Source organism: Lepidochelys kempii, chromosome 1 (assembly GCF_965140265.1).
Source record: "Lepidochelys kempii isolate rLepKem1 chromosome 1, rLepKem1.hap2, whole genome shotgun sequence".
NCBI lineage: Eukaryota > Metazoa > Chordata > Testudines > Cheloniidae > Lepidochelys > Lepidochelys kempii.
Genome location: NC_133256.1, coordinates 333,951,862 through 333,977,981, shown reverse-complemented (window position 1 = coordinate 333,977,981; position 26,120 = coordinate 333,951,862). Strand labels below are relative to the sequence as shown.

General features: G+C 42.2%; 1 protein-coding gene across 16 annotated transcripts in view; it reads left to right on the top strand.

Annotated features, from left to right (window-relative positions):
• SEMA3D (semaphorin 3D) overlaps nt 1-26,120 on the top strand; it is a 196,006-nt gene that overhangs the window by 10,281 nt on the left and 159,605 nt on the right. For 4 of the 16 annotated variants that reach the window (XM_073328656.1, XM_073328655.1, XM_073328659.1 and 1 more), the window contains one exon: nt 7,210-7,339. The exons of 7 other annotated variants lie outside the window; for them this stretch is intronic. The gene's annotated coding sequence lies outside the window, so the exon portion shown is untranslated. Of the gene's footprint in view, nt 1-7,204; nt 7,340-12,306; nt 14,762-26,120 lie in introns of those variants that run through there. 5 more of the 16 variants (XM_073328652.1, XM_073328653.1, XM_073328654.1 and 2 more) reach the window with 2 other exon arrangements.

Below are 26,120 nucleotides of genomic sequence, written 5' to 3'. Positions count from 1 at the left end.
GTCTTATCTATTTAGATTGTAAGCTCTTTGGGGGCAGTGGCTATCTAATACTATGTGTTGGTACAGGGACTAGCACAATGGGGCCCCATTCTTGGTTGGTGCTTGGGTACTACCATAATAGTAATAATAAATAATAATAATAATAAATTAATTAATTCATACGTTAGTGGACTTTCCTAGTCAAACCATTTCTCAGGAGTAGCATAGTACATTAGTACTAGTTAAGGTGCAAAGACTCCACAGTCTTGTCTCCCACGTGGAATCTTGCTGGCTCAGACATTAGCTGAATGCAGCTGTGATGCACATTTAAGGTCACCCAGTGGACCTTAAATGTGCATCACAGCTTAAATGATGAGGACCCTCTGCACGGAGGGTGAATTTCACTCATAGGGTGCTGCATATATTACTCTGCTCTTCAGTAATATTTGTCCCCTGGCCCTTACACAAGACAGCACTTTTTAGCATTCTAACCTTGTTCATGTGTGTGTACACAGAGGGGAGAGCTGTGTGCGTTCTCTCTCTTGATGTGGTCACTTTTAAAAAGAGAAAACCCAGAATTTAAATAGTTGACAATTGGTCAGTGAATCGGATTCCTGCAGGAAGCAGATGTTGTGCAGAAGAAAAAAAGTCTTTAAAAATGTAATGATTCAATCTAGCGGAATGGTGGGTGGGTGGGGTTTTTTTTTGTTTTGTTTTTTTGGAGAGAGGGGGAGGAAATTACCCATCTTCCTGGAATATCCAGTTCTAAAAATGTAAATATTGCAGACTTGATCTTGATCTCAGCGTATACCAGTGAGACTGTCATAGGACATTTGCACACATTTAAAGTTAAGTCTGTGTTTAAGTGCTGCCCTTAATGAGGATGCTTTCCTGAATCAGTGCCTCAAAGTAATGTAAGATCAGGTTCTTCAAATGTTAAGCATGATTTTGATACCAGATGTGTCCAAATTCTCCAACCTGATGTTTGGCTAGGAGTTTAACATTCTGTACAACTATATCTAATGGTATGTGCATTATGCATACGTACTTTATATTATCCCCCTGGAAGTTGTCAGTGACTCACTCTGTAAAATTGTGGTTGTTCCTCATCATTTTTGTGGTGTAATGAAAAGAGAGAAAATGCAAAGAATTATTTCACTGCCCAAAAACGTTGCTTTCTCCCCTTCTGACCCCCGAAAGAATACTGTTGTGATGAGAAGTGCAGGTGACTTCATGATCACAAAGCTCTTTGAGATTGGGTGTGAACTGCATGAACACACTCTTAGTTAACATAGTCAGGATAAGTTAATGACAAGCCCCCCTGCCCACCTAAGACTAAGGGGTGCGTGAACCTGCCCAGGACTTTTGGACTGAAGGGGTGGAGAATTTTGTGTGTGTGTGTATGAGGGAGAGCGGAACACTCAGAATCTGAGAGAGACTCAGAGGCAGGAAGAAAGCCAGGCAGAAGCCTATAAGCATAGTGTGACCCTGGAGAAACATATAGAAAGGTTCTGGTGCTAGCTAAAGAGGCTTAGTCTATAAGCAAAGAAGCTATCTCCTGTTTGGTTCCTTCTGCGTTCAGAGAAGCAGGACTCTGTCTATTCCTTGTAAATAAACAAGACTGCATCAAAGAAAATACCAAACTCCATCAATTTTTGCTCCTACCTGGAGCAACCCACTAGACCCTGATTTTTTGACTAGCTGCTTACATCAAAAGGCATGTATCTTACTCTCAAATTAAATGCCAAAGTATCTGCTAAAAATATAAAGAGGCAGAAATATATTTTAATGTTCATGTAGATATTTATCTTTGGGATGTTACAATCTTTGTAACTTTTTATCGGTTCTGGTAACACATTATAATGTATGAAAGCTTTGTATAGAATAATATGCTTTGATCCCAAAGTCACCACACCTAAAAAAGACAAATAATAAAGTGTGCTGGGAATGACAGGTAGTGGTGTGTTATTGCAAATATGCTTCTTCTCCAGGCATAACAGAGCATGTCCACTTGGGCTCTAAGAGTATGTCTACACTGCAGTTAAACACCTGCAGGTGGCCTGAGTCAGCTAATCGGACTCACAGGGCTCAGGCTGCAGGGCTGTAAAGTTGCAGTGTAGACATTTGGGCTCAGGCCCAAGCTCTGGGACCCTGTGTAGGGGAATGTTCTCAGATCCTGGGCTCCAGCCTGATCCCAAATGTCTACATTGCAATTTTATAGCCCTACATCCCAAGCTCTGCGAGTCAGAGTCAGCTGACATGGGCGAGCCGTGAGTGTTTAAATGCAGTGTAGACATACCCTAAGGGTTTTCCAATTTGAACCTCTCTTTCTTGACTACTGATACATCTGCTGTCTCTTTTGCTGCAGCATTTCAATATCTGAAATTTCCCAGTCTTTCACACAAAATTGATCCTTTAATCAGTTTCGTGACCTTTCATGTTTCTGTAACAAGTGCCTGGAAACCTTTATTAAGAACATAAATATTCCTTTAAAGCTACTCCAAGGCTTTGTATCTACAGGGTAATTTTATGCTTCTTGATTAAAGATCCCTTGATGTGTCATGGAAAATGTTGGAAAAAAGATTTAGATGTGATCTGTTTGTATACATTTTCTATATTTCTTAAGTCACCTTCTTAGTACTAGGGATGCTTGTGCAATATATAAATTTCGTAATTTCTGTTTGTAAATTCATTTAGTTGCTAAGAAGGGGACACTTTCTAATCAAAATTATTATTGTTATTAATGTATTTGTATTGCAGTAGCATCTGGAGGCCACAGTCAGGGATCAGTTGTACTAAGCACAGTGCATTAATCTAATAGAGAGTTTACAATCTTAGCATATGAGAAAAGAAAATACGTGAGGAAGGATGGTCCAGTGGTTGGTGCCCTCGCCTAGGACTTGAGAGACCTGGGTGCAGTTCCCTGTTTCACTACAGACTTCTTGAGGGGCCTTGGGCAAGTCACTTAGTCTCTCTGTGCTTCAGTTCCCCATCTGCAAAATAGGGATAATAGCACTGCCTGACCTCACAGGGGTGTTGTAAGGATAAATACATTAACAATTGTGTCTTGCTTTGATACTATGACTATGGTATAAGTACCTTAGATGGTTTGAACAGGTTGGGAAGACCAAGAAACAGGTGTGGTAGAAGACAGGGTAATAATGAAAAGACTGGTTAGTATGACAAACAATCATCTTGGCACACCGACTGTCTATCCCTTGTGTTGTGTTGGCAGAGGTGAGTCTTAAGGAGGGATTTGAAGCAGGATAACACATGGGTTTTTACAGGGACCTCCTTCTAAGAGGCAACATGGTAGAAAGCATGAAGATGTTTGGGGAAATAATTGGAGTATTGATGAAGGCTAGCCTCACTGGCAGAGAGGAGGTGGGCACTGATGTCTTGGTAGTAGTGGAGTGGAACACAAAAGTGGATCATTCCATAATTGCCTTGCTCTGTATACTCCTCCTGAAGCTCAGGTATGAGCCATTGTCAGAGACAGGATACTGGGCAAAATGGACCATGGCAGCTCTTATGTTCTCATGTAATAGGTAGGTAAGGTAGAGTTAACCCATGAAAGACCTTAAAGGCAAAAAACAGTTTGTATTTGATATGGTAGTGAAGGGATACAAAAAATAGGAGTGATGTAGCCTTTAGAGTAATGAGCCTGGAAGATGTTCAGCAGATGTTTTGAATGACTTGGAGCATGGCTAGAGTGACCATATAGTCCATTTTGGCCAGGACAGTCCCCTTTTTAAGCTCTGTTCATCACAACTTTTTTGGCAAAACTGGGCATTTGTCCCATTCACTCTTGCCAACTGATCATCAGCTGGGTGTCCTGGTTTCAGTTTAGGAAAATATGGTCACCCTAGGCATGGTGGGAGAGCAACGTTGCATTTGTCTGTGTCAAAGACAGAGGAGGATATTGCAGTAGTTAAGATGCATGTTGAACACTTAGCAACTAGAATTAAAAACAAAGTCAAATGAGAGCTAATATCTAAAATAAATGATACTAAATTAGTCTGCTTGTGCCTGGAGCCTCTGAGGGCTACCAGAAGAACTTTGTGGGCTATGCAGCTTCAGAGGCTACATCTTATCATGAGGAGGTTTATTGCAGAGAGACTGGGAACTGATATAGAGACACAGGGTCTCTATGTGGATGATCCTGGGATCCACAGAGAAACACATGAATCTTAGGTCGTATTTTGATTTGGAGGATTTAACCCCTGCCACTTCCAGTGGGGCCAAACCCTAAAAAGAAAAGCTATCAAATTCTATGAACACAAACTTGTGGTGTTTCCTGTGTAGGGAAAAACGTGTGTTTCCATTCCTCAGTTCTTCATCTAAAAATGGGCGTAAGAATATTTACTATATCTGTCTCCAAGGGCGTATGAGGATGAGTTCATTAATATTGCTAAAGATTTGAGTTATCTTCAGTTGGAAGGAGCTATTTCGGCACAAAGTATCATTCGGGAAGAAAAAGCAGAAGAAGATCAATAGGTCAGGAACAAACCTTCAAATGCAAAAATCTTCAGTGATAAAACAAAATCACTGAAGAATTCCCCCCTAGTTCCTCACCCACACACCCCTCTGAAAATAATGTATAATAGGAATTAATTGTAAAATGAGTATTTCTCAAAGTTTCCCAATAGGTGTCAGCAGCTCTTGAAATTCTGCAGTTTATCTCAGTTATATCTTAACAAAAGAAACCTGTGTGGCACTCCATTAAAGTGGTGGGAGGTATTTTGATAATGATCAAGGTAATAACTAGAAAACAAATCCCAACAACACACACTTGTGTGGGAAGTCCAGTTTTGTAAGAGCTGAGGTGTATAAATGTGATTCATGTTAGGAAAACAAAATCCCCTTTGGAGGACGTGCCAGAGCTTGTAGATAGGGAATATGATTGTGACAATCTTACCTAGAGTAATCTCATGGCCATGTTCACAAAGAATTCAGGACTTCACAAGCTGGATCCTCAGTTGGTATAAATCAGAGTAGTGTCATTGAAGTAAGTGGAGTTCCATTGATTTATACCAGTGTCTGGCCCTATATCTGGAGAAGTGTCCAGAACACCAATTACTTTAATTAAAGGGTTCCTGAGGAATTTCAGATTTTCAGTTTCAGTGTGTAGTGTGAAGACACTTTGGGTAAAAGATTTTGAAATAGGCTTGGTGCCTTTGAAAGAATCAACATGGGCTATTTTGTCCAGGGTCTTAGATTATACATGGGTATAAGATATGAAGGATGTTCAATCCTGATAAAATTATAGCTGTTTTAAACTTTAGGTATTATTATTTTTTTCCAATACAAACACAAAGTATTAAAGGGTCTCCAGGGCAGAACTGATTGTGGGAAGCGTTTGGAATTTCAGTCCCAAACCACTGGGGGGAAGGGGGAATTACAGCACCTGTTCTTTTAAATCAGACACTATCATTGTCTGGGTTTAAGGGACTTTTGATTCTTCTTTTCTAGATGCCTTGTCATTGTAAAAAGACCTGTAATTATGACCGCTCAGTTTTGTCTGCCTCTTGAGTGTCCTGTATACTGTTTATGCTACACTGATTTATGCTGGAGTTATGGCCATGGTTACTGTCCTGTAGTTACACCTATAAAAAAGGAGATGTATACCTCATAAAGCTGTCCCAGTGAGAAAAAAAATAAAATCCACATTAAAGAAAATTAGGACCCAATATAATAGCCAGAACGTGATCTCCCACTCAAGTTCTACATTGTGGAAGGATTGCATCACTAGGCCAGAGCCCATAATAGGCAATTCATAGTTAGGAGACTGCTTAAACCTGCAAAATTAAGGATATGCAGGAAAAAGATGAACCTCCATTCTAAAATCATCCCACTTTAAAGTCTCCCAGTGTTTTCTTGTACGCCTGTGTCCAAAGATAGATAGGAATACAACACCACAACGGTTTACATTTGAAAGGCTGAGTCTGCAGACCCACTGCTCTGTGTCTTTGCTACAGCTCGTAGCATTCCTAAGTAGCAGCAGAACAGCAGAATTAAATTGACAGGACACTGGTCAATTTTCTCGGTGCTATTCAGAATTCTGTGGGCATCAGGGAAACTGGCAAGGATGATGGGAGTGTCATTTGGCTGATGCTTGGGAAAGTTCTGAGCAGTATCCTACGCATTAGAACCTTGACCCTGGAACATGCTGGTGGCCTTTCCCTATCTTTCATGACCCTGTGGCTGGTAGGCTTAGTTTCCTGGATAGTAGGTGTCTGGAAAATGTCTCAACCCCTACTCTGTTCAGTAGCTCCACTATAACGATCACTTGTAATAAATGCTTTGTTGAGTGAGGAAATAAAGCTTGTTCACTATTATTACAAAATGTACCATAAATGGTATTCACACAACTGACTGAAAAATGGTACTAATCAAAATTGTCTTAATTTGCTTGGACACCACTGGTAAACTCGCATTTGGCATACAATCTCTTCTGTCCTCCACTCCCCGATTCATTGTCTCGGGCTATTCCACACATACTAGCTACTGTGGCACAAGGACTTTTTCTTCTGCTTTGCCTGGAACAGCCCACCCACACCTCTTTGCTGCACCAGTTCCCCAGCTTGTTTCAAGCCACAGTGTAAAACAGATCTTTCCCCCTTGCAAACCCTTCTCAGTTTCCCTCTCCCACTGTTTTTACAATTTAGCTCTCCTTTGTGGTTATAAGTAAATCAGCAGCCACAGTTTTGCTGTACCCAGCTAACTCCAAATAATGGTCCAGATGAAAACTGAAAACACCAGCTGCATCCCTAAGGGTGCGTCCAAATTAGTCCCCATATTTCAACACTCTTGCAACGTGAGTGCTAAGCTGCTAGCATTGAGAGCGCTCAGGCGCAGACAAGTCTCAGCTCTAGGCAGACTTTCGAGACGGGGTAAAAGCCCCTGAGTCCTGTCTGTCTGCATTAGCACTTACACCGTAGCTGTCACTGGTGCAGATGCACTCACTGCTGCTGATCACTGATGAAATATTGGGAGTAATTCTTCTAGCGCAGACATGTCCTAGGAGGCTAAATTGTTGTCTTTATCCAAGTGTATCATACTCTCTTTTTTACTGCTAAGAAGAAAAGCTGCAGTACATGTAATGAAAACAGATTTTTTTTAAAGTAAAAGCATTAAGATAAATCCTACTAAAGAGATTTTAAAAGAGCATTTTGGACCCATTTTGGAAATGAAACTCAGTTCATTGTAATTGTTTGTCTCCTAGTCTAGAATTCACACGATACAAAGGAGACAAGATAAATGCCTCAATCTCCATGTAAAGGAGTGTATTCCTCTTCATTGAATGGCACAGAGAACCAGCATGTGAAGCCAGCATAACTGGGGCACAGTGACACTAAGTGTGAGTAGGACTGTCATCCTCACTATAAATGCCTGCGGGAGTACTATGGCCTTTTGTAATATCTAGTGAGGGATTCCACAAGGTCTTGTAGTGGGCACTGTATTATACCCATTGTCTATTATGTTAATTGGCACATCTGAAGCATGGAAAAAAATCCTTTTGACCTATGCTATCTCTCTCTTTATATTCATCCTTCATGCTGTGTATGTGTGTCTAAATGAGAGACGGCTTGTTCATGAGGAGGCAGAGGGGACTGGAAAAGAGCATTAATGGATAGAGGATTTAATGTACGTCAGCTGCAGGGACAGTTTATATATAGGCATTTGGGCCATGATCCTGCAGTGAGCCCTAGGTCCACATCAATACCTTATTCTGATACTGAATCAGATGGACCATTGGTCTGATCTACTAGGTCAGCTCCTGTGTTCTTTGCATTGCCTTGGACAAGTGCTGTTTTCTGGCTGTGAACACTGCTTATTCAGCAAAACTCATTTTTTGCTATAGGTTTTTTCCCCTCATTCAAAAAAAATGGTGGAAGGCAATGCAAGCCAGTGGATAGGTCACTGGACGGGGACTTGGGAAACATTAATCCGCTGCATGTCCCTGGACAAGTCACTTTTTCCAAGGAAGATGGTGGATTCTCCATCTCTTGATGTTTTGAAACCAAGGGTGGGTGCCGTTCTGGAAAATATGCTTTACCCAGCACAAGTTATTTGGCTCTATACAGGGATAACTGGGTAAAATTGAAATTCTATGGTCTATTTTACACAGGAGGTCAGATCAGATGATCTGTTGGGCCCTTGAAACTATGAATTTAAAATGTGCAAAACCTTTTACAGTCATTTAAAAAACACCTTGCTTACAAATGCACTTTAATCCAACTGAATATTAAAAAAAAATGGAACAGTGCATGTAGTTTTTGAAAAAAAAATATAGATCGGCTTTGGTGATGGTTCTAGGAAGGGATGGGATTGTTTTTGGTTAAAATCAAGATTTCTGGCTCAGTAAAGGAAAATAGCAAATGTGTAGTGCAAAAGATACAATGTTGCTTCATATTTCTCACAGAGCTTGATAGTGCAAGCCTGTCATTGTTTCACACGGGTGATAATTTTGTCTCAAGGACAGCTCAGTTCTTTGCTTTTCCTGCTGCACCGTATGTAAAGTGTGCAGGCTGCAGCCCAGTAACAGGATTTGAGCTGGGACTAATGCAGCCTAATTTATAAAATGTTTCCAGCTTATCGGTCATTACTTGCATCGAATTCTGCCCTTGGATGCTCATGTATGGCTCCTACTGAAGTCACTGGGAGCCTTGGGGGCACACATCCGAGGGCACTCCACAATTACTCTAAGAAGTAGGAAAACTGCTGATATGGAAGCCTGCTGTGAACCAATAGGTCTATGGCTTTATATATAATGTGTTTGTATGATATATATATTATATATATATATACGGTCCATTCATACATTGTGGTATAAAATGTTTTAGAAGAAAGTTACGTTATGGGTCTGATACAGCGCTCACTGAAGTAAAGAGAATATTTCTATTGACTTTAATGGGTATTGGATCAGTCCCTATTTTTAATTTGTATTACAGAAGTATCTAAAAGCTCCCACTGAGACCAGGGTTTCATTGTATTAGGACGATATTTTGGGGCATCTTAGTCCCAGAAGATAAAACCTGCCCTTCTCGTGGAGCGAGTTGCCTAAGTCTGGGCTGTGCAATCCACAACCGGGAATCCCTCTTCTGGAGTCAGGTGCCTCAGCCGTTTTTGCGAGATTGGCTTAGGCATCTGCCAAGCTCCAAGTACAGAACAGCAGGGGAGAAGGACAAGAACACTCCCTTGTGACCTTTTGTCCCCCTCTGCCTGATGGGAAGGGATTTGAACAGTTGTTACCCACCTTTCAGAGGAGTGCACTCACCACTGTACTATAGATCCATTGTTACGTTCGCTGGCCCAATTATTTAATACAAAATGGAACAGCTTCAATGTAAGATATTGAGAGTGACCCATATCAGAAGAGTCCAAAGGTCAGGGCACTCAGCTGTGAGGGGGATCAGGGTTGGGGCGTGGGAGGAGGTCAGGCTCCAGGTTACAGTTACCTCAAGCAGCTCCTGGAAGCAGTGGCATGTCCCCCCCTCCCCGGCTCCTACACAGAGGCGTGGCCAGGCAGCTCCCATTGGCTGCAGTTCCCGGCCAATGGGAGCTGCAGAGGTGGTGCTTGGGGTGGGGCCAGCATGTGGAGCCCACTGGCTGCCCCTACATGTAGGATCCGGCAGGGGGACATGCTGCTGCTTCCGGGAGCCGCGAGGAGCCACAGCACGGAACGGGGTAAGCCCTGGACCCTGCTACCCAGCGAAGCTTGAGGGCCAGATTAAAACGTCTGAAGGGCAGAATGCAGCCCCCGGGCCATAGTTTGCCCACCCCTGCTATAGGCAGACACGTAGGAGCCTAAGGAATTTTTGCAGTGAAACCTTAGGTGCCTAAGCTCACTTGGCACCTATCGGATTAGGTGGCAGCTGAGCAGGGTTTTTGTGGATCACAGTAGCACCTAAATCCCATTGGGTATCCTGCCTTTGCCTCTCTGTGCCTCAGTTTCCCATCTGTAAAATGGACATAATTGCACTTAACTTACCATACATGGGTATTGTGAGGATAAATACTATGGAAGATTGTGAGGTTCCCAAATACTATGGTAATGGGAGTGTAGTAGTGTGAGACTCACCCCTGCGGCACCTCCTGCTGGTCATCCAGGGAATTAGCATTCCAGCCTCCAGAGCTCCCTCTGCAGGCCAGTACCCCGGACCCCAGTACCCCCTTTTACACTGGGGTGCTGCCACCTGCAGTACCCCACACAGATCTGGGTCTCTCCTCCCCAGGGAACCCCCAACCCTCTACCCCCACCTCAGTCTATGGTCATCACCTGGCCCCTGTTCCCTGGGGCCAACTGCAGTGTAAGCTCCACTCATCATAGGCAAGGGGGGTTGGACCTGCTGCCTCTGCCTGCCCCTTGCATCCCCAGTACCCTTTTTGGCCTTCCCCCAGCCCTGCTTCACCTTAGGTACACTCCCCAGCAGCCAGGCCCCTCTCGTGTGTGTGTCCAGCTCCTGGCATCACTGGCTTTTATAGGGCCAACTGGGTCTGTTTGGGGTGTGGTCACAGCTGAGGCTGCCTCCCAATCAGCCCAGCTTTTCCCCTGCCCCAGCCCTCTCCCAGGGCTGTTTTAAGCCCTTTCAGGCAGGAGCGGGTGATCCCACCACTATAGAGAGACATATAATTATCTTAAACAGATAAAAGGCAGAGTAACTAAGAATAGTGGGATGAAATTAAGAAAGGGATGATTTAGACTGAATATATGACAAAATCTGCCTGACAGATTTGTTCTCCTGTGGAATAGTCTCCCATGGGAAGTGGTGGAAACTTCATCACCTGGGGTTTTTGAAACTAAACTGGCCAAGAACAGCAGTTATTTTATTAGGGAACATCTTGAACTGGCAGGAAAGTTTAATTAGATGATAGGTCATTTCCATTGCTAGCTTCTCTAATACAGTCATTATATACCTATATATTGTAAGAATTTTTTTGCGTGGGAAGAAAGTAGAAGAAACAACTATTGTAGCCATTAAGGTCCAGATCCTCATAGGTATTTAGGCACCTTAGTCCCTCTGATTTTAGTGAAAGTTAGGAGCCTAAATACCTTTGAGGATTGGGGCCTACGTGTTTAAATGGGAAGTGAGGTCTTCTGAATATTTGGCCCTAATTGCTTTGATAAGATTGGTAATTGCTCTATAAAATTATCTGATGGTCAAATTGGAAACCAATACTTGCCCATAGGTGGCAGCTCCCTACATGGCAATTGGTAGGCCTCAACTGAAACACTCTACTCAGTTATGGGCAACATGCATTAAAAAAAAAGACAAGGGAAAAAACTGAACTGTTCAGAGGAGAGCTTTGAAAATGCTTGGAGCTCCCAACATGGCTGCTGGGAGGTCCATGTGCAGAGCAGTGGTAGGATGGGGCCCTTTGAAGCAAGGTTTAGCAATTACGATACAGGAGACAGAGTGGAATAACCCACCAGAGGCCCTTCTACTCCACATGAGTCCAGGATTCTACATTTCAAAGGGAGATGGGTTTTATTGGCCCATCCAGCTAAAGACATAGGTGTGACTCAGTCACTAATTTCTCACTTGTTATACTCTACACTGCTGGACAACACCCTCTCTTCCTGTCCCATTTACTGTTCTGGTCTGTAGCCTTTGAAGTAATGGCCTGCTTTAATGTTTTGTCTCTAGTATCATGGTAGCTACCACCCTTACCTCTATGGAGCTCATCCCCACACAGCTGGCTCTGCATCCCTCCCAGCATTTTGAGCTCACTCACTTCACTGGCTCTGCACACATAGAGGGAATCCCTTCACTGCTCAGTCCCCCATCCCCCTTTTCCTTCAACTGGCTGTGCTCCTAGCCAAGAGGCAGTGGAGAACCAGGACTCCATCGATATAGAGACACAGGGATTTAATTTCTGAGTTCAGAGAAATGGTGGAAACACCTTTTTGAAAAATGTTTAGGTTTGTTTTTTTTTTAAGGAGAGATCACATTCCTCATCTCTCTATACCAACTGCCATGGCACTAAGTCACCATCGTGCAACCCTTATTCATCTTATCCACACAGCACAGCAGACCAGTGACAGCAATCATAGATGTGAGGTAACTCTCAGCATTACTGTCAAGGGGAAGAGGGATCCACACTTATACACACAGTAGTATAGGGAGGCTATCCTTGAGTTGAGATGTCCTGTTGGTACCATCCATTTAGACAATTCCTAAATGGGGCTTGATATCAGTGAGCTAAATGGATGACACACATTTGGTGTTTTACAAAATATTTCCGTGGACTATGATTTTTCCGTGGTTTGGTTGCCACTGCTGCAGGAAGACATTTTTTAGTCCCTCCTCTTGACTGTAAGGCAAGTGATAGCTCATGAAAATGAGAGAGTTTTTTCCCATCCATTAGCATTCTTCTCCTCCCACTGCCTTCTGTCACCAGTTTTGCTCCCTTCCTTCTAGGGGATGTCCAAGCTGGTGTGCAAGTTTCAGGCAGGGTTAACCATGCCCAGCTAACGCATTTTTAAACCCTTTATTGTCTTTGTCCACCCCAGGTGCTAAGTGATGTTTAAAAACCTGTTAATTAAAATCTGTCAGTGCACTCAGTTTGAAGGTTATCTTCACAACCATGAAGGCTGGGAACATAATTTTTTTTATTTATTAAAGCTGAAGCACCAGTCCCAGAAATTGCTCCACTCTGGATTATCCCTGCAACTCTCACGGAGCCCCATTGATCTCAGTGGCGCCCTGTGCTGGCTTAGTGGCACGGCTTGCATGGCACAGGTTGCAGAATCAGTGTCTTCGTTTCTGCAAAAATGACTGATGCCAGCCACATAAATATGTCAAGTGGGCTGGATCTGGAGTGGGGTGTCTGATATCGCAGTTGTAAAGCAACTTTACTATGTCCTAGTGCATTGCAGAAAACATCAAAAACCACAGTGTATACCCCAACATTCTGTGAATATTTGTACAATGTGTTTTTAATGCTGTATAATTCCAAAGTATTGTGCTGTTGTTATTAACTGTTACTGAGAGACATTAAACATGTGCCATCAGATTAGTTGTAAGCTCTGTAGTGTCAGAATACAAAGATGCATTGAATTCAGATGTGGGAAATATGTTTTTAAGAGACCTGGTTAGGAAGAGAGTCATAAATAACATACCCCAAGTGGTCTCGTAAAAGTAATTTGGATACTGCTTTATTATTTGTAGTGTCCTGAAGCCCAAACTAGGATCAGGCCCCCATTCTGCTTGGAGCTGTATAAACATAGAAGGCAGTCCTACCTCTGAGAGTTTACAACCCAAGGGCCAGTTATGCAAACACAGTGAGGTCCAGGTTTCCTAGGCACTACGGTAACACAAATAATGAATAATAAGTCAATGCAAAGCTACTCATGTACCTGTGTTTTCAGGATCAGGCTCTGTCCAGGGACAGAACATGACAGGTGGAGAGGGCAAAGGGAAGACAAGGATTATAGTAATAGGAACACAAAATTGAATATACTGTATATAGCTAGACAGCTGGTGTGCTGTGTCTGCAGCTTATTACACTATTCATAACACCATTCATAACCATCTCACCTTTGCTCCACCGACTGTTTTTATCCACCTGGAGTCTTTTCTCATATTTTTAAATTGTAATCTCTTAGGGGCACCGACTGTCTTGTTACATCTGTGTACAGGGCCTAGCACAATGGGGCCCTGATCCTTGTTTGGGGCCTCAAGGCACTGCCCCAATACAAATCATATATGACCAGTGTAACATCCATATAGTTCTTGAGGCCCACGCTCTGTTTTAACAGTAAACTATACTGTTGTCAGATGTCTGGTTCATGCAATTGCCAGCTCTTAGAGATAGAAACCTAAGACAACGTAAGAATTCTGTGTGTGTGAGCAATCTGTATTTACTGCACAGGTGAGTGACAAGTGTGGGCAGAATGTGTCTTATGTGATGATGACCAGGCTTTGTCGGGTTTGTTTTGGAGGTTTTTCCAAGAGCAAAAAAGTTCATAAATATATAAAATGAAGTAATACCTCTGAACAACTGAAAAGCATTTGCCATGTCTGTGCAACTATTACACTGGAGTTTGCAGCAGCTTCCTTTCTATCTATACAGCATTGATTGTTCATGCAGCTCCAGTATGCTCAGATTAAATAATACAATTTATCTCTGTGACACGCACACACATTCTGAGGCGTGGAGGGGCAGTGCACAACAGAAAAGATGATGCTGATGATGATCACTTGTGTTACAATAGTGCCTAGAGACCCCATCCAACATCAAGGCCCCGTTGCACAGACACAGAGTATACAGAGTGAGAGACAGAATCTTCTCTGAAAAGTTTTCATTCTAAATAGACAACAGGCCTAGGTGGGAGAAGGAAGCATTATTATCCACATGTTACAGATAGGGAACCAAGGCACAGAGATTAGGTGACTTGCCCACTTATAGGTCTTTCCTTTTTGTAGATAATTGCTTATATTTTAGCAGATGCACATGATTTGATGAAATGCCGACAGTGTTTTGCATTAGCACTGAGTGAAGTACTCTTGGCAAATTCACAGTTTTGTGGACATTCTTAGTTTAGCAGCAACATTCTTGTACCTCTTTAAACTTAGAGCTTTTGCAGAGCTGGAGCCTCATGTGTCACTTGTGTGTCTTTAATTCTTTTCGCCTCCATTTCCCCAAGGTGCGAGCTATTGGGACTCTTCCAGTTGAATTCCAGAAGGTGAATGGAAAGCAGTGGCTTGGACATCCTCCCACATACAGACTAAGTCCAATACCTTTGACTGGTCTCTCACAGCTGCCACTGTTACAAGTCAGTGAATTTAGGAGAATCTCTTAACTGGCAGTGCATTAACTTCCATGCTTGCCAGGAAGACCATTCAGACAAACAGCTTTACCATGGTTATAGGTTATCTGCAGCATATTTCTCTTTCTCTCCGTAATCTATATAGAAACATTGCACACATTGCCAGTTATAGATGAGGTGAAAGCACAGTTTGCTCCTAAAGAGGAGACCTAAGCTTGGGAGTGACTTTTGTACTGTAGATTGTACACACAAACTGTTGGGTTGTAGAGATGACATTCCCAGCTATTCTACAGGGAGTGCTACTGAACAGTGATTTTATAGTGCTCTAATTTAAGAACGGCAAGTTGCTGTCTCTAGTAGAGTTTTTATCTACAGCACACAATGTAGATTTCAGCTTGCACTAGTCATGGCCAAGGCTATCTAGACTCCAGGGAGCTGCTGCTGAAATGAAATGTAATAGCCTCCGGGGTGCTTTTTATTTCACATCACAAATTACATTAATAAAAAAGAGTTCTTGAACATAAGCAAAGTCTTTCCGTTGACTTCAGCGGGAGCTGGATCATGTCTGTTAGGTTAGAATGAGGTCTTCAAACACAAAGCATGCATCCAGGAAACAAAAATCTCATATTGCGGCTGCATACTGCTGCACCTGTGTGATCCTGTGGAGTCCAACACCAGCTGGGCCCATAGCAGCTGTTTCAGGAAGTGTCTAAATTGGGGGTGAGTGATCTCTTTTCATATGGACTGGGATGGAGAGAGGAAAGCTTTTCTGAGCTCGTGTAACTCTCCTCCTGCCTTTGCTCTGGCTTGTACATGGCCATGGCCTGGATAGTTTTTTTTCAAAAAAACAAACCTAAGGTTTTAATATGTAAGAAGAAGATACTAGTCTCCTCCCTGGATGTCAGTTGTGCTCCATTGTCTTAACTCTGTTGTTGTCCTAGGGGTTGATTTTCAGAGATACTGAACCCCAGGAGCGCCAATTGACTTCAGCTGGAGTTGTAGCTGCTTAGGCCTGCTAAATTCATGCCCCATGTTTTGCCTTGGATTCCCTGGTTTCAAAATCCTGCGTAAGCAGGAAGCTGGACAAATGGCCTCAGTTATGCAATAGTCCAAAGAGCTTGTGTGGTAGGGTCCTTGGTGGGCTGGGTGTCCTAGTGGTTAGTGTTCACTCAGCTGGTGGAGGGTAGTAGGGGAGCCTCAGCTCACCCACTCTACCGGGCTCCAACCCAGGACCCTAGGAGGGTCAGCAGCACAGAACCCTGAGGAGAGTTGTGGACACTCTGTGTTACTGTCCCTGGGTTGCTTCTTAACTCTGCTCTCTCCGTTTCCAGTCCAGGTAAGGAGAAAATAGAAAAGGGAAACCAAACCGTCAGTCCCAACCGGGCTCAGCACACAGTCCTTTGAGTCTCTGGGAGGCGTTTCTGACTCCTTTTGCAGGCTCCTGCAAAAGGTAGGTCTGCACTCCTCCCCAGTCTCCCTGTTCTGAGCTGGGTCGCTCCCTTTTCAACTCTGTCTCCATTTGGACCATGCCCTGCAGAGTTGGAGGGGCAGGGCTAGCTGGGCCCAGTATAGTCTTTTAACCCCTTCCATCCCAGCGTGGGGTTTGTATATCCCATCACAGCTTGTAGCTGGACCTAAGAAAACAGAGACCTCGGTTTCCCCAGAGACAAAAAACGTCCTTTATAGTAAGGGAAAGAAAAAGATGTTCCTTTCTTTGTTCTGAGGAAGAACTGGAAGAATAGAATAATCCAGCAAGGGCAGAATGAAGTAGGCAGTAGTGATTATCCTCCATTCATATCATAGAGTCATAGAATCAGAGAATATTAGGGTTGGAAGGGACCTCAGGAGGTCATCTAGTCCAACCCCCTGCCCAAAGCAGGACCAATCCCCAACTAGTCATCCCAGCCAGGGCTTTGTCAAGCCTAACCTTAAAAACCTCTAAGGAAGGGTCACTCTCACACACACCAGGAAAAAGGTTTCCCAAAGCAGGAGTGAAACCATGAAATTAAACAGAAACATCCGCAGGGGCTTTGGAGTAGGGGAGAAAAATGAAGCTACAGAAGCTCCCCTCTCATGGTTAGTTAAAACAAAACAAACATACAGATGGCAAAAAGCCTGTTCTCTGACATAAAAAATTCCATGAGACCCTTGTCTTCACGAGCCATGGCAAATTACAAAAAATAAAAAATAAAATACTGCTATCCCAGGGTTAGCTTAATAAAAGAATTAGACCACCCTGTCTCAGGCATCATGTGTCACTTTGGACCTGAAACAGGAGGACTGAAGGTAGCTTTGCCATTAAATAAGTGGGAGCAGGATTGGGTCATAAGCTTGGGGATGTGGCTGGAGCGGCCATGGAGCGATACAGCCTATAAGAATGTTGTCTCCTCTAGTCTGACACATGGAGCTTTTTAGAAACGGGGCCCACGTCAAATAGTGGAATGAGGACTCAGAACGAGTATACAGAAGTAGGTAGAACTCTGGTTTAGAAACACATTGTTTGATTAAGGGTCTGCAGAACGGTATTTGTTTTCATTGTGGCACCTGACAGCTTTGTTTTGTTTAAAGATCTGTCAACAGATCCTTGAAAATAAATGAATTATATGGCAGTAAGAATCAGATGGGGTTTTAGCCTAAGAATCACTTTTTCTAAAACCAGTTTGAGGAAGGACTTGTCTACATGAACAATTAGTTTGCAGCAAGCTGGGGTGTGAATCTAGCCCACACTTGCATGCCCTGTCTTTCTTTTCCAGTTTTCACTTTCACTTTCCTGTGGGCCTGACTCCTCCAACCGTCTGCGTGCTGAAGAGTAACTTCTTCATCAGCAGTTCCATTGTTTACATTGCAGCTACTCTGTGAGAGGCAGTGTGTTTCATTAGATACGGCACTGGACTGGGCCTCAAGAGACTTCATTTCTGTTCCTGAGTCTACCAGTGGCCTGTGCACATCACTTTGTGTTTGTGTTGTCTCTCCCACCCTTTGTTTAGGCTGTAAGCTTTTGGGGGCAGGGACTGACTCTTATTATCTGTTTGTACAATACCTGGCACAGTAGGGCCTTAAACCTAGTAGCACTGAGTGTGAATAAAGGTGTCTAAATCTGGTCCTTATTATTTGTGAGGAACTTGGTGTGTGCTCTTATTGTAATTCTACCACTGGGAAGAAACTAAGGGCATTTTTTTAAACAACACAGAATAATAATTTTGAAACAACCTTAAGAACTTAACTTCAGGACTAGTTATCTTTTTATTTTGTAGCCTTATGTCAGACCCTTAAGATTACAAATATTTCATTTCTTCTTTGGATTGAATATTAAAGGGAACTGGAGAACGTGATTTATGAGGAGAGGCTGAGGGAACTGGGATTATTGAGTCTGGAGAAGAGAAGAGTGAGGGGGGATTTGATAGCTGCATTCAACTACCTGAAAGGGGGTTCCAAAGAGGATGGATCTAGACTGTTCTCAGTGGTTTTCAGTGGTGGCAGATGACAGAACAAGGAGTAATGGTCTCAAGTTGCAGTGGGGAAGGTTTAGGTTGGATATTAGGAAAAACTTTTTTACTAGGATGGTGGTGAAGCACTTGAATGGGTTAACTAGGGTGGTGGTGGAATCTCCTTCCTTAGAGGTTTTTAAAGTCAGGCTTGACAAAGCCCTGGCTGAGATGATTTATCTGGGGATTGGTCCTGCTTTGAGTGGAGATTTGGATTAGATGACCTCCTGAGGTCCTTTCCAACCCCGATATTCTCTGATATTCTAACATTTAAGAGACAAAAATTCCACATAAATTAGCCTAGTCTGATCCAGAATTGCCCGTTTTTCTTGATTTTAAACACTTTGCTAGTTGGAGCAGAATATGCCTGCCAGTGTCACTTTCCATTCCTTTTTGGACTATGCCCATAAGGAGGTCTCAGAAATAGTGATTTGCACCTATGCTGTGGGGGTACTTGCTGAAACTTTTTAGTTTAGCAAGTGCATGTTTGTTTTTGTGTGCATTTCCTCCACCTCCAGTAAAGTCTGAACAATCGCTGGGTAAATAACTGTGGCTGGTAACAAATAGAGCTCTATGATGAGAATGAGAAGAGGTGAATCATAACTTCTTCGGGTCTTACCTGGTGAGACTTGAACTCTGCTAAATGGGCCTTATCTGGCAAGGTCAGGATTGTGACAAAGTGTTTATCTGAAAGGGGAATCTGTGACTGAGTCTGATGCTATAATCCACTGAGTGACAATCTGTTGACAGAATTGCGCACTGCTGTTCAGAGTGCTTTCTCTTGTGGCAGAAGTATGCCTCTGATCCTCTTGTGTGATAGCTTCAGTCAGCCTCTTTTGAAAGCTTAGTCTTACTTGACACTGAGCCTCAAATAAGAGGATCCTTGTTGGATAAACTTAACAGTACCGTGAATTTTGGGCCAAAGTTAAAGCAGTTAAATTGATGTGTGTTATAAGGATTCTATATAGTTTTCCCCAAAAGGCATTCATAAATAATAATCACAAACAGATGTAAACCCAATTCATTATGATGATTATTTTATTTATTTTGTTTACTTTAACATTTTTCTAATGCCTTTCTGTTAGATCATTGTGTATATCTTAAGTTTAGAGAACTAGTTCATGGAGGATGAAAGCATGAAGTTCTGATTTGAAAAGAATGATAAAACAATAACAATGATATCAAGTTCAGTGTTTCACTAGCGTTTAACAATTTGGGAACATTATTCAATGTGCTCATGGAGACTCTCTCGCAATGTCTATTCTGATTTGTTTCCTTTCTGTGTGCTTAGCTAGTGGAAGCTACATGCAGAGCTCCATAGGGAGCGAATACTCTGAATAATGAGAGTAAGGTATGGAACATTCGGCTGGATATCAGGAAAAATATAACTGCTCCCTATAGCTGTGAACTGATCCGGGGTCTTCTCAAAAACCAGTGGCTAAGGTTCGTTTTTATCTGGAACCCAAAGGGCTGTGAGGGGACTTTGAATAACTGCGACCTTAGGAAAAATTAGTAATAGGCTTTCAGCTCTAAAGTGGGGTTTTGCTTTGGTTACCTTTTCAAGGGTATCTTTGCAAAGGAAATGGTTAGAAACTTATTTTTTAGAAAGAAAGAAAGAAAGAAAGAAAGTGGAGAGTCTCCCTTACATTTCTAGTCCTAGCTATTGAGCCTAGTCCCCTTGAAGAAAGCCTTCAGGGATGTATGCTGCTTGCCAACTCTGACTTCTTGATTTCAGCCCACTTTTCTCTCTAGAATAAAAATCCCTGTACAGTATTTACAGATGATCCTCCTGGATCTGGTCTGCACAGTTCTAGCCATCTAATCCTATGTCCTGTCACTGGCACTGGCTTCAGAAGAAGAGGCACGAAACATCACAGTAGGCAGTTGTGTTGTAACATTTGAGAAGACATGGTTCTATTTAGATCCTTCTGTAACACCTAGCACACAAAAAGAGAATGTGCTTAGCTAAGAGGAAGAATTAGGTACAGTTGGGCATTTGACTGGTTTCCAATAGGCTTAGCCTTAGATACTTATGCCTAATTACAAAAAAGACAAGTTACTTAACTGTGTTATTTTAATTAGCAATGGTAGGTTGGCATTCAAATATGAATGTCATTTAACACTGAACACTTACAAAAGAAAAGAAAAACAGTAACATTTTTACATGCACTTATGTTACGTAGGCAGCAGGCTAACTCTTCAATCTGTTCAATGGTTGTGCATCTTTTCTCTTTGTGTTGTGGGAGGAGGTTTAATGACTACAAGCCCCCCTTTCCTGTCCCCACTCCCTTCTGAATTAATTTCTGTATGTTTGCCTTGTAAGCTCTTCAGGGCAAGGACCATCCCTTTTAACTTGTTAATGTGCCTTGTAAACTGCCATGCACACTGATGGTCTGGAAAACAAATACATATATACCACATACAGACATTGTTCTAGAATATTCCAGCCAATCAAGATGCTCAGTTTTCGAAAAGTTCTTCTTTTCCCCAACAGGTGGCATTAGCATATATTAAAGTGAGTGATCAAGACATTTAAATAGACTTGGTAACAGGTGGAATCAAAATGGTACACCACAGCCTACATCAGGGCATTCATAGTGGAATATTTGACAATATTTGACCATGCTCAAATAATTGGTCAGCAGGTGACCTCTGAGGAGGGGAGTTACATACGCAATGGTTATATTTTTGTTTCTTCAGGTCCAGATTGTGGCAATTTGATCTGTTTTTGTATCTGGCTGTCCTTGGAAGTGTTTGCCTGGGGAGAGAGTGTAGTCAGATCAGATAACACGTTAGCAAATAGAAGCCTTCAGATTCATTTATTACTGTAAAAAGGAATTCTGCTTCCATTCAACTGGATTGGACCAACATGGCCATGAATGATTATTTCTGTCCAAAATGTGGTAGCCAGCCATATTAAGATAACTCAGAATTACAGGCAAGGAAAGTAATTCTGCATTTGTGATATTTGTGTTCTTAAATACACTAATTCTCTAGGACCAGACCCTCGCCTGGCTTCAGTTGGTGTAACTCCATTGAAATCAATGGATCTAACATGATTTATACCAATTGAGGTTCTGGTCCACATAGTTTATTCAGTTACAACAGGGGTTCTCAAACTGTGGGCATGGACCCCCAAATGGGTGACAATCCCACTATCTGGGGTAGAAGCTGAAACCCAAGGGCTTCAGACCTGGGTGGGGAGGCTCAGGTTACAGGCCATCTACCTGGGGCTGAAGCTCTTAGTTTTTGGCCCTTCCCCTCCCCCCCCAGATGGTGGGGCTCAGGCTTTGGTTTTGGCCCTTCCACCCTGGGTGACAGGGCTTGAGCGGGCTCAGGCCTCAGTCCCCCGTCCTGGGGTTGTGTAGTTATTTTTGTTGTCAGAAGAATTTTTGTTGTGCGATGACATTTGAGAACCCCTGAGTTAGAACAACAACAACAACAAAAAAGACTTTCTGAACCATAGTGGTAACAGTCTTGCAATACACTGATATTGGTCAATGTTGAAGACAGTCATAAATCTCTGTTATTTTGGGTAGAAAGCTGGGGAAAAATCACTATGATACAGAGAAACTATCCACCGGAGAAAGAATGAAGGGAGAAAATCAGAATTAATATGGATAGGAATGTATTACAGTGGGGTGGAAAGAGTGACTAATCTATCTGACTGTACACATTTCTAAAGCACAGATCAGCCTGTTTCAGACAAAGTAATTGAACTCCCATGGTAGCATACCCAGAAAGTGCATGCTATAAGATGGTTGTGGGGAATTCAGCAGTGTATTATCACCATTCACATGTAATGCCATTCTGATGGTTTGTGAATTATAACTAAGTATGGGGTCATCCTGAAAAAGATGTAACACTCAGTTTTACAGTAATGGCGTATCGGTTTAATTCCAGGTCAGAGCCATTGGAGCACATTTTAGGTCGGCAAGCCCCACTGCACCCCATGAGAAATGAGTTAAGAACCTCTGTATTATGAACAACTAACGTGCCTCTGAAGCGGCCTGATTGACTTCAATGGGAGCAAAATCAGGCCCTAGGTATGCAGCAGTTTAAAACACATTCCACGTCTCACCCATGCTGTGGGTAAGACACAATATTATGCATGGGCTTAGTGGCTCACAGATCAACATAGAAGTATTGTATTACACAGGCCTCTTACTTGTATTCATACAGATGGGGCTGTGCCCTGCTGACATTGTCAGCGGTAAACCTGTCATTGACTTCACTGATGCATGATTGGTCTCCAAGGTACAGTGTTGTTAAGCAGTCTCACTCTAGCATGTGGTGGCTGATACTTCTTTCAGCCTTTTTTTTTTTATTATTAAACAAGCACATTTTCCTGACAGGTATTTGTTTTGTGCAACAGCTTTGGTGTTTATTCATATGGTGAATAGGCTAATTAATGCACCATCTGAGACAGAATGGCGTTTTCAGGAGAACGTTTAATATAGTTATTTTTAACCCTATTATTATTGCTTGTATTATCATTGTGCCCATCATGGCCCAGTACCCCAGAACAAAAAGATAGTTCCTGCCACAAGGACTTATAGCCAAAGACAAGAGACAACAGATGGATACAGAAAGGCTGACGGGAACACAAGGAAACAATGAGACAATATTGGCCAGAATGATAGGCAAGGGTCTCAGCATACCAGCTCCCCTACCTGCCAAGTTTTTTGTAGGCATAAAGGCAAAGGAGAGTTTTAAGGAGGGATTTGAAAGAGGATATTTTGTTAGTTTTGTGAATATTTAAGGCGCGCTCCTCTGAAGCATGAAGGACTGCGTGGGAGAAAGCATGAAGGTACTTATTTTAAATTTCAGTTATTGGATAAAAGGATGTTTTCTTTTAACCTGCCAAGATCACTGCTACAAAAATTGGGTATATGTCCTCTCTTGTAAGGGGAATTGAGTTAATTGAAATCTCCACTGCAGAAGAGATTATAATACCATTATGTACTCTAGCACTTACATAACGCTTTGTATGTCATGGTGTTGTACAGTACATACTAAAGGTTCAGCCTTGCAAACACACACAACTGAGATCATAGAGACTACTCGTGAGTAAGGTTACTCCTGTGTGTGTGTTTGCAGGATTGGGACCTATAATTATATTATACATATTATTTAGGACAAAATTCTCTGTCTGTGTAACTGATCACAGTTCCACTGCCTTCAGCTGAGTTGTGCTCATTTACACCAGGAAAGAATTTTACCCTATATAACAAAAACATACATTATGATTTTATTGGCTTAGTATGTTGCATACATACCACATGTAAATACCCCAGACTATGACTGTCTTGTTTTACAATAAGAAAAGGAGTACTTGTGGCACCTTAGAGACTAACCAATTTATTTGAGCATTAGCTTTCGTGAGCTACAGCTCACTTCATCGGATGCATACTGTGGAAACTGCAGAAGACATTATATACACAGAGACCATGAAACAATACCTCCTCCCACCCCACTCTCCTGCTAGTAATAGCTTACGTAAAGTGATCATCAAGTTGGGCCATTTCCAGCACAAATCCAGGTTTGTGCTGGAAATGGCCCAACTTGATGATCACTTTAGATAAGCTATTACCAGCAGGAGAATGGGGTGGGAGGAGGTATTGTTTCATGGTCTCTGTGTATATAATGTCTTCTGCAGTTTCCACAGTATGCATCCGATGAAGTGAGCTGTAGCTCATGAAAGCTCATGCTCAAATAAATTGGTTAGTCTCTAAGGTGCCACAAGTACTCCTTTTCTTTTTGCGAATACAGACTAACACGGCTGTTACTCTGAAACTTGTTTTACAATGATTGTTTTCATTATACTGCTTTAATCTTTGGAGATTCCCTGTTCTGGCTTTCCAAGCGAAAAAAGGCAATGTGATAGATGTGTTTCACCTCAGATGAATGTAATCAATTAGCAGATTTCCTCAAATTACTGCCATCATAGAACCTTTAAAAAAAAATAAAAAGTTACATGTTTATTTGAAGGAATTCTGCCAGTTTTTGGAAACAGTGCAGATGCAACTGTAATTTGTATTAATAATTTCCAAGGTATTACTATTTTATTTATTGCCTTATTGTTTGTGTTATGCTGAGTTGTTGCCCTGAGGTTACTATATTTGACACAACAGATAAATATGTGGCTGCCATCCCCTAAAGCCCCCTTGAAAACATGTTTTATGGTTGCCAGAGTTTGTACCTCCAAATTGGCTCTGTTGTAGCTTATGTATCAATTTAGCATGCCTTTTGTTTTTGAGGACAGTATTCTGTAGTAAGTGCACACAGTGTGATGGATTTGTGTTTAGACACCTCTTCCATCTCTAACTAATCTAAACCATCTTTGAAGTAATCATCCCCATTTCTGCCATGTTCTTAAGCTTTTTTTCACTGAGTTGCTCCACAAAGCCCCCTGACATCTTACGAAATCCAAACCAGCTGTACTGTTCTGAGTTGTCAGCAGACTGATAAATCAAGACTCTCTTAGCTTGGTTAACTGAGTGGAATGTTTCTCTTCATGAGGCACTGTCAACTTAACTAGCAAATACATTCAGTGAGATCTGGGCCAGTCTGATGACTTCTGTAGGAAGTGTGTTCAAGCGGAAGGGAAGGAATGTGTCATCTCTTCTGGTTGGTTTTCGTCTACTTTCAGTTCCAGTGGTTTTGGATGTTCTTAGGGAGTTGTAACCAACCACCTGTGTCCTTCATGGTTGGTTAAAGTAAGCATAGATATTTTGGGCTCATTGTGACTGAGTTGCCCCTTCACTTGAATAGGGCAAGCTGCCAGCAACACGTAAGCAAGCTCTACTTAAACTCAAACTATTTGGATGGCGATATCTCATCATTTGCTTTATGGCCTTGAATCTCCCTTTTTGAAGAAAAGTTATTGAGAAGGTGGAATTGCAGCAGTGTCACCTACACTGAGATTCCATAGATTTCCTTGGTCCTTCTCAGTCTGGTTTGAACTGTTAGTAACAAAATTTGACCAAGAAGGAAATGATGGTTATTAGGTACGGGAAGCACTTAGAGGCATGGGTGGAGGAGATACCTACACTGTATACTGAGGATATATGCCCTGCAAAATAATTCTCAGTCTTCTAATCCACTGTGATCCATTGCTGTTCTTCAATTTTGCAGTAATAAGGGTGTCAATAAAAAAGCCAGAATTTGCCAGCATCTCCTTGCAATGATATCTGAAATATCTGCTTTTTCACATACTTAAGATGGGAAATTGACTATTTGTAATGGTGAGGTCTACAGCAGCCATGGTCTTCAGGGCCTTTCACCAGGAGGCTGTGGTCGTTTCTCCCTAATGTGAACCTCACACCAATCAGGCCTTTGTCACCAGCCTCCAGTACTGGAATGTGCTTTACTCACAGGTATCCTTGAAGTCGAAGTTTAAGCTTTAGCTAGTGCAGACCATAGTCATCAACCTGCTGAACAAGGCATGCTGCTGTGAGTCCATACACTTATAGAATCGTAGAAATTTAGGGCTGGAAGGGACATTGAGAGGTCTTCAAGTCCAACCCCCCTAGGCTGAGGCAAGAGCAAGTATACCTAGACCATCCCTGATAGGTGTTTGTCCAACCTGTTCTTAAAAATGACAGGAATTCCACAACCTCCCTTGGAACCCTATTCCAGTGCTTAACTATCCTTATAATATGAAAGTTTTCATAATATCTAACATAAATCTTCCTGGCTGCAAATTAAGACAATTATTTCTTGTCCTATCTTTAGTGGACATAGAGAACAGTTTATCACCATCCTTTTTATAATAGCCCTTCACATATATGAAGACTGTTATCATGTCGTCCCTCAGTCTTTTTTCCTCAAAACTAAACATGGCCAGCTTTTTTAACATTTCTTCATACCTTAAGTTT